This window comes from Syngnathoides biaculeatus, chromosome 3, assembly GCF_019802595.1.
Source record: "Syngnathoides biaculeatus isolate LvHL_M chromosome 3, ASM1980259v1, whole genome shotgun sequence".
Lineage (NCBI taxonomy): Eukaryota > Metazoa > Chordata > Actinopteri > Syngnathiformes > Syngnathidae > Syngnathoides > Syngnathoides biaculeatus.
Window position 1 is genome coordinate 33,813,275 of NC_084642.1, and position 8,035 is coordinate 33,821,309.

Below are 8,035 nucleotides of genomic sequence, written 5' to 3' on the forward strand. Positions count from 1 at the left end.
TTTCAGAACTGCTGTCAGTTGTACTCAGTACAACCATTTTATCATAATAACGGACTTTAACATTCATGTTGACAAAAACATGGAAAAAACAACCATAGAACTATGCCATACTAGACACATTTGACTTTTCTCAACATATTAAGAGTACAACTCACACTCGAGGTCATATCTTAAACCTGGTCATCTCTAAGGATGTTGAAATTCTATCATTTGACATTTCTGACCATTTTGTGTATTTTTTTAATTAAAGATTCTTTCAAAAGTTCAGACAAACTCTATGTCTATTTCAGAAAAGCTACATAAATGAGAGTCTCCTTCTTCTTCTTCCGGCTTAACCCGTGAGGGGTCGCCACAGCGTGTCTCAGAGGAACACACATTTGTTTGGCACAGTTTTACACTGGATGCCCTTCCTGACGCAACCCCTCTGCATTTTAGCCGGGGAGTGAAGCTTACAGCACCTGGTATTCCCAGGCGGTCTCCCGTCCAAGAACTAACCAGGGTCAAACCCGCTTAGCTTCCGAGATATGACGAGATCGGGCGTCCTCAGGGTAGCATGGCAATAAGCATGAGCGTACTGCCACTAAGTTTATGGAGACTGTAGCTGTACCAAAGCCTGTGAATGGTGAGAATTTTTGGACAATTTCTCCTTGAAAATCTCAAATGCCATGAATGTGTCACTCTTCTTCAAACTAAGACCATCCTGAGGTGACCGTGGACACCGTGGAAGGGGACAATGATGGTCAAGAGCTCTAAATCAAAGTGTAGGAAAGCAGAACGCAAGTGGACAAAAACTAAACTAAAAATTGACTATGATCTCTACAGACAGTGTCTTTGTAATTTTAACCAAGAGTTTGTCAGGGCTAGTGTCAAGTAAGTTGCCATGCCACGTATAGCAATGAAGCAAATCGATTGTAATTGGCAGCAACACTTTTCTGAAATCATCTGTAAAAACCTCAACAATACTTGCACTCAGTTTGCTGTGGTTGAAAAGCACAAAACACCCTCAAATCAGGTGACTCCAGAACTCGGAACTGTCAAATAATGCTATGCGTTTGCCTGTTATTTTAGTGAAAAAAAATATGATCCATCAGGTCAAAGGACATGAATGTCATTGCCTGGCCCCCACTATGGACGGAATTTCTCGGATGATTCTGGGATTCTGAAACTACCTGCAGTTGATGGATCATCAGAAAATCATACTGAGCTTGTTTTGTATTCCTATAAACTCTCCCATATTTTCTCAAAAAGAAAATATTGGAATAACTGTGAAAATGAAAAATAAATTGAAATGTAATACACCAGTAAGAGCATTTTCCCCAATGCTTGTTTCATTTCCACACATATTTGACCTTGTGAGAGTGTATTCAAAGTACAATACTTGGTGCACTGCATAAGACAAGTCTTTCTTGTTTCCAAATAGTACTAATTTGTATTTTAACCTTGACAAGTTCACTCCCGCCCATGGAAGAAAAAAACTGAATGATTTTCTTTCAGTTGTCGTGATTCACCATTGGCTTATGCAATACAAACAGTCATAGTTTCTAAGCTCTGCTCTCCTGTTCTTTTGCTTTGTGTCGCTCTTCTCAGTATGTCTTTCTCTCTCCATTTTCTTCACCATTGTGTAAAGTCTCAAGGGTAAACCGAACGTCCTCTTCCATTTGGCTGCTATTTTGGTCTCCATGTCAACAAGATATGAGTCACTACACCCTCCCAAGAATTGGGCACAATTGAAAAAACATATTACTATCAATAAATCAATCAATCAATACAGTTACAGTTAAACCAGTGCTGTGCATCAGTCATAGTTAAAACTGCCAGCCTAATCTAGGGATGCTGAGTAAAAGTACAGTACATGAAGGGTTAGAGCAAAGCCTTACACTGTATGCAATTTATTGACTGATGAAATATTCAGAGTCTTCCAAGCCTATTCACAGCGTCTTTATAGGCTTTCATTGAACAAAACGAGTTTAGTCGATCAGTCAAGTTTAAATACTCAGATGATTTAAGTGCAATTTAAGTGAAATTTGACGTGATTATGATCAGACATGTACCTCATTTGACCATAACAAACTCATCTCTAAATTTACAAATCTACTAAATTAATTATTTATTTTTACGTAATTTATTTTGGCAGTTTGCTCTTTATTGTATTCCCAATGAGAGTATTTGCCCCTCAGCTATTTTTATTTCTTTGACTTTTCCTAGTGTTATTGAAGCAATATAATACTTTGTTGACAGCACAGCATGTACACTAAACTTCAATATTTTCATCTTTAGCTCACACAAACTGAAAATAGTTGTATTTATTTTCCAACATGAAAATGCAAACTTTCCCCTTCCTCCATTATTGACAGTGCTTGTACTTGTATGTTGTGCTGAATTCCTGACATGACACATGAGATGACAGGACAAGTGTCCCCTCCCAAAATTCCTCACGGTTCTGTTGGTAAATATTATGCCTTTATTTTACAATGTACAGTTGTTTGCTATGTGTCCTTTAGGGTTAGGGTTAGTCTATGGGAGGGAGCTCTCACTGAAGCAGAATAAATCAGGCAACAAATGAAGCGAAGATTGTCATAACACCCAGCGTGCCACCCACTCGCAGCACCCGTGCAAAAGGTTGCCATGCTCTGATTTAAACATACGATATGCATCCTCAGTGAATGATTGTAAGCTTACCTGGCTGTTGTTACCGTCTATTGCAAGGTAGTGATGGCTGTCTGCAATTGCTGAGCAAAGCCAAAGTGCTTCTCATATGGAATGTAGCCATAATTAAGAAAAACTCTCAAATGAATGATTTATCAGTAGTATTGCCTTAAAACAATTTGGGTTTATTGCAACAGTTAACTCACGCACCAAGTCTTCCCCAATACAGACACAGTCTTAGGTTTCTGCTTGACACAGGCAGAAATACCTCTACGGATTTAAAAGTCTTTCATAGAAGAGCTACAGAACTGAAATCTGGTCTGGGTGCCTGCAAAAATTCCAACGCTCATTCCTGTATCGTACAGTGCATAAATGCCAAAGGAGGAAGAAGAAGCGTTCAAGCGAGGGAAGTCTGCAGACACGTATACAAATGTGTGTGTATTCAGGGGTGCTGGAGAGGAGGGTCCATTGCGAAGTCGAATCTCAGATTCAGGAGGAGCAATGTGGTTTTTATCCTGGCTGTGAAACACTCTACACCCTCTACACCCTCAGCAGGATCCTCAAGGGCGCATGGGAGTTCGCCCCACCAGTCTATACATGTTTTGTAAAGTTGGAGAAGGCGTTCAACTGTGTCCCTCTGGGAATCCTGCGGGGGGTTCTTCAGGAGTATGGAGTACTGAGCCCCTTTGATATGGGCTATTCTCTGATATGGGCTATTCGGTCCCTGTACAACCGGTGTCAGAGTTCGATCCGCATTGCCGGCAATAAGTCAGACTCATTTCCAGTGAGAGTTGACTCCACCAAGGCTCCCTTTTGTCACGATTTTGTTCATAACCTTTACGGGCAGAATTTCTAGGTGCTGTCGAGGCATTGAGGGTGTTTGGTTTGATGGCGTCAGCATTGCTTCTCTACTCTTTATATATGATATGGTTCTGCTGGCTTCATTAAGCTGTGATTTCCAACGCTCACTGGAGCGGTTCGCAGCCGAGTGTGAAGTGGCTAGGATGAGAATCAGCATCTCCAAATCTGAGACCATGGTCATCATTCGGAAAAGGGTGGCGTGCCCTCTCCGGGTCAGGAATGAGATCCTTCCCCAAGTGAAGGAGTTTAAGTACCTTGGGATCTTGTTCATGAGTGAGGGAAGAATGGAGCGGGAGATCGACAGGCAGATCGGTGCAGGGTCCGCACTGCACTGATGCAGACTTTGTATCAGTCCATTGTGGTATTGAGGAATTTAAGTCGAAAGGCGAGGCTTTCGATTTAGTCGATCTACATTCCTCCTCTCACATATGGTCACGAGCTGTGGGTCACGATTAAAAGACCAAGATCCCGGGTACAAGTGGCCAAAATGAGTTTCCTCCACAGGGTGTCTGGGCTCTCCCTTAGTGATAGAGTGAGAAGGGTCATCCAGGAGGGGCTCAGAATCAAGTCGAGCCGCTGGTCTTCCGCAAGCGGGAGCCAGATGAGGTGGCTGGGGCATCTGATCCGGATCCCTCCCTGATGCCTCACTGATGAGGCGTTCCGGGCACGTCCACCGGAAAGAGACCCCGGGGATAACCCAGGACACAGAGGAGAGGTTACATCTCTCTGTTGGCCTGGGAATGCCTCGGGATCCCTCCGGAAAAGAACTGGATGAAGGGGCTGGGGAAAGGGAAATCTGGACATCCCTGCTGAAGCTACTGTCTCTGTGAACCCTGGAAAAGCGGTAGAAGATGGATGGATGGATAAACATAATCTTATTGCCTCACACTAATGTAGACCATGTAAATCAATGTAGTCTTGCTACTCTTTATTCTTTATTTCAAATCCAGGGAGATCCATATTGCAGAGTAAAGAAAAACTATTTCTGAGAGAAAACTGGAGAGGAAACTATAATAATAAAAACAATAATATAAATACAAATGCTGATTTAAAAGCAAAAAAAGCATAAATTAAATAAAACGACAGGGTCCAAGGTTTGATCCCGGCCCCACCTGTGTGCAGTTTGGATGTTCTCCCTGTGCCTGTGTGGATTTTCTCTGGGCACTCATTAATTGGACACTCTATTTTGCCCCGAGGTGTGATTGTAACTGCAGCTGTTTGTCTCTATGTGCTCTGGGATCGGCTGGCAACCAGTTCAGGGTGCACCCTGCCTTCTGCCTGTTGACAACTGGGTTAGGCTATGGCACTCCCACGACCCTTGTGAGGATAAGTGGATAAGAAAATGGATGGATGGAGAGCGACAGATCTTATTTTTCACTTTTATTTTTCATTTCAGACAGAAAAAAACATTATTGTTTAGATTTCTTGTCAGTAGGCGAGCAGTTGAAATTCTCAAGGTTGTCCAACTTTGAAAGTTGCAGAGTGCTGTGAGCTGGATTGAACCTTGCACCATTCGAAACATCACATTGTTATTGTTTCAAACCAAAATTTGGGTCAGGTGCTCAATAAGGTTAGATGGTAAAACTCTTGTCGCTACTTAGAAAGCATTTTTGTAGCACACTCCATTCAAGTTTAAACTTCTTAGTCTGGTACAACAATTTGGTATATTTTTTTGACCTTCACAACATTCACTGTGTTAAATTAGAAAGTCATAATTAATTGCCATGGCAAGGCTTATTTCACATTAAACTAAAATAACAAATGTTTTCCATCAAGTACGACAGCCTTCTTATATTACACATCAACGATGCAGCTTGTTAGGGATCTCAGAGGACAGATGGACCAAGCAGTAGATAGGCAGACATAGGGACAACATTATTCTCAGGAAACAAACAGTGGAGGAAATATTTATTCATTCAGTCATTTTCTGACCAGCTTATCCTCACTGTGGTCATGGGCATGCTGGAGCCTATCCCAGCGATCATTGGGTGAGACGCACAGACCATATAAACACCGATTCACACTCATTATTCACACCTACGGGTAATTAAGAGTCCTCAATCAATTGCCATGCATATTTTTGGGATGTGGCAGGAACCCAGAGCACCCAAAAAACCCAATCAGGCACAGGGAGAGAACATGCGAAGTCCACACAGACAAACCCGGATTTCAAGTCAGAACTGTGAAGCAGAGATGCAAACCAGTCGCTCAACATCCCATTTCGAGGATATATGTCAAACCGAAGCAAAGCAAATTTATTTGTATAGCGCATTTGTACAGCGCAAGGTAACTACGTCCATGAAATGCTTTACATGATTAAAAGCATTAAAATAAAAACATTAGAAATAAAGTACAATTAAAACAGCTTTTAGTCCAATAAAAATCATTGATGAGTGGAAGTACTCTTTCACGCATTAGATTTTTGACCTGGATTTAGCAGAAAGAAAAAGAAGACACCTGGGCTGACGTCACGTCAGTTGGCAACTTCATCCATTTTTTTTTTTTTTGCAGCCGAATACATAAATGTTGATTCATCATGTTTGGTTTGGACTCTGCACTCGATTATTACACTTGAATCAGTCAATCTCAGAGCCCTACTGGGTTTGTATTCCATGAGTATTTCTTATATGTATTCAGGATCTAAAGCCTTTCTTCTTTTTTTTTTTTTGTTTCAGCTTGTCCCGTCAGGGGTTGCCATAGCGTGTCAAATTTTTCCATCTAACCCTATCTCGTGCATCCTCCTCTCTAACTCCCACTGTCCTCATGTCCTCCCTCCCAACATCCATCAACCTTTTCTTTGGTCTTCCTCTCGCTCTTTTGCCTGACAGCTCCTTCCTCAGCACCCTTCTACCAACATACTCACTCTCTCGCCTCTGAACATGTCCAAACCATCGAAGTTTGCTCTCTCTAACATTGTCTCCAAAACATCCAACTTTGGCTGTTCTTCTAATGAGCTCATTTCTAATCCTATCCAACCTGTTCACTCCAAGCAAGAACCTCAGCATCTTCATTTCTGCTACATCCAGTTCTCCTTCCTGATGTTTCTTCCTACCAGAAGACACCCCAAAGACTCTTTGCCTGCCTCTCTGTAAACCTTGGCAGTAGTAATCCAGTCTTCAGGGAGGTCTTCGTGTCCATCTGGAGTCTGTCTCACCTCTTTCCGAAAGGGCACACAACATTCTTCCTTTCCCAACTTCCACCGTCTGATTCTCTGCTCTACCTTTGTCGTCTTAATCTTCCTACCCGCTACCAGAGCCATCCTAAACACCACCATCCTATGCTGTCGAGCTACACTCTCCCCCACCACTACACCATTACAGTCAATAAACTACTTCAAATCACATCATCTGCAAAAAATATAATCCACCTGCGTGCTTCTACCTCTGCTCTTGTAGGTCACTCTATATTCCTGTCTCCTCTGAAAAAAAGGGTTCACCACTGCCAATTCCGTCCTTTTTGCAAAGTCCACCACCATCTGAGCCTCAAAATTCCTTTGCTGAATGCTGTACTTACCCAACACATCTTCATCGCCCCTGTTTCCTTCAACAACATGTCCATTGAAATCTGCACCAATTGCAAATCTCTCTCTGTCTGGGATGCTGAGGGCTACTTCGTCTAGTTCCGCCCAGAATTTCTCTTTCAACTCGAGGTCACATCAAGAATTTTTTTTTGACAGCCATCACAACCCTGAACTGTTATTTTTCCTCAAACCATTCTATTAATCATTATGTGAAGGCAAGCTGATGTCAACATCTTTTGCAATAGATTTTATGTATTCCATCTGACATATCTACTTTTAAAAAATACATTGATGTATTTATTTTGCCTTGCACTTTCATAAGCACTGATACAGGAGAAAAAAGACCCCATACTCTGCTTCCTAATGGGAAGGTGTGTCAGTGAAATTGAGGAGGTCTTTCCAGTATTCTCCTCACTGACTCACAACATCCTGAGTCAAGGTCAGCTGCACCTTATCCCCACTATACAGAGTGTTGATGGTGCACAGATTTTACTCTCAAGACACCAGATGGTGAAACAGATCGTCCTCAAAGCTGACATATTTTTCCATGGCCTGACCAAACTCCTCACACACCTGAGGTTTTGCTTCAGCTACCACCAAAGCTGCTTTCTACTTGTCCAGCCAGTTCAGATTGGCTGCCTTAGGAGACCCACAGGTCAAAAAGGCCCGATAGGACTCCTTCTTCAATTTCACAGCAAACCTCACCGTCTACCAATGGACTTGGGGACTAACGCCATGACAGGCACTGACCACCTTAAAACCATAGCTCCATTCAGCCACATTAGCAATGGAGGTGTGGCTCATGGTCCACTTGGACTCAATGTCTGCCATGTCCCCCGAACATGGGCAAAGTTCTTTCAAAGGTGGGAGTCCAAACTCATTTTGACAGGGGATTCTGCCAGACATTCCCAGCAGACCAACACAATATGTTTGGGCTCTTCCTTTCTCTTCACCCGAATCTACTACCACAAAGTCGATCATCGATCAAGTGTATCCTGGTGTCAAGTG

The 8,035-nt window shown here is 42.4% G+C and overlaps 1 pseudogene; it reads right to left on the bottom strand.

Annotated features, from left to right (window-relative positions):
- Positions 1 to 446: 446 nt before the first annotated feature.
- LOC133498739 (5S ribosomal RNA) lies at positions 447 to 565 on the bottom strand (annotated as a pseudogene).
- Between the last annotated feature and the right edge of the window lie 7,470 nt (positions 566 to 8,035).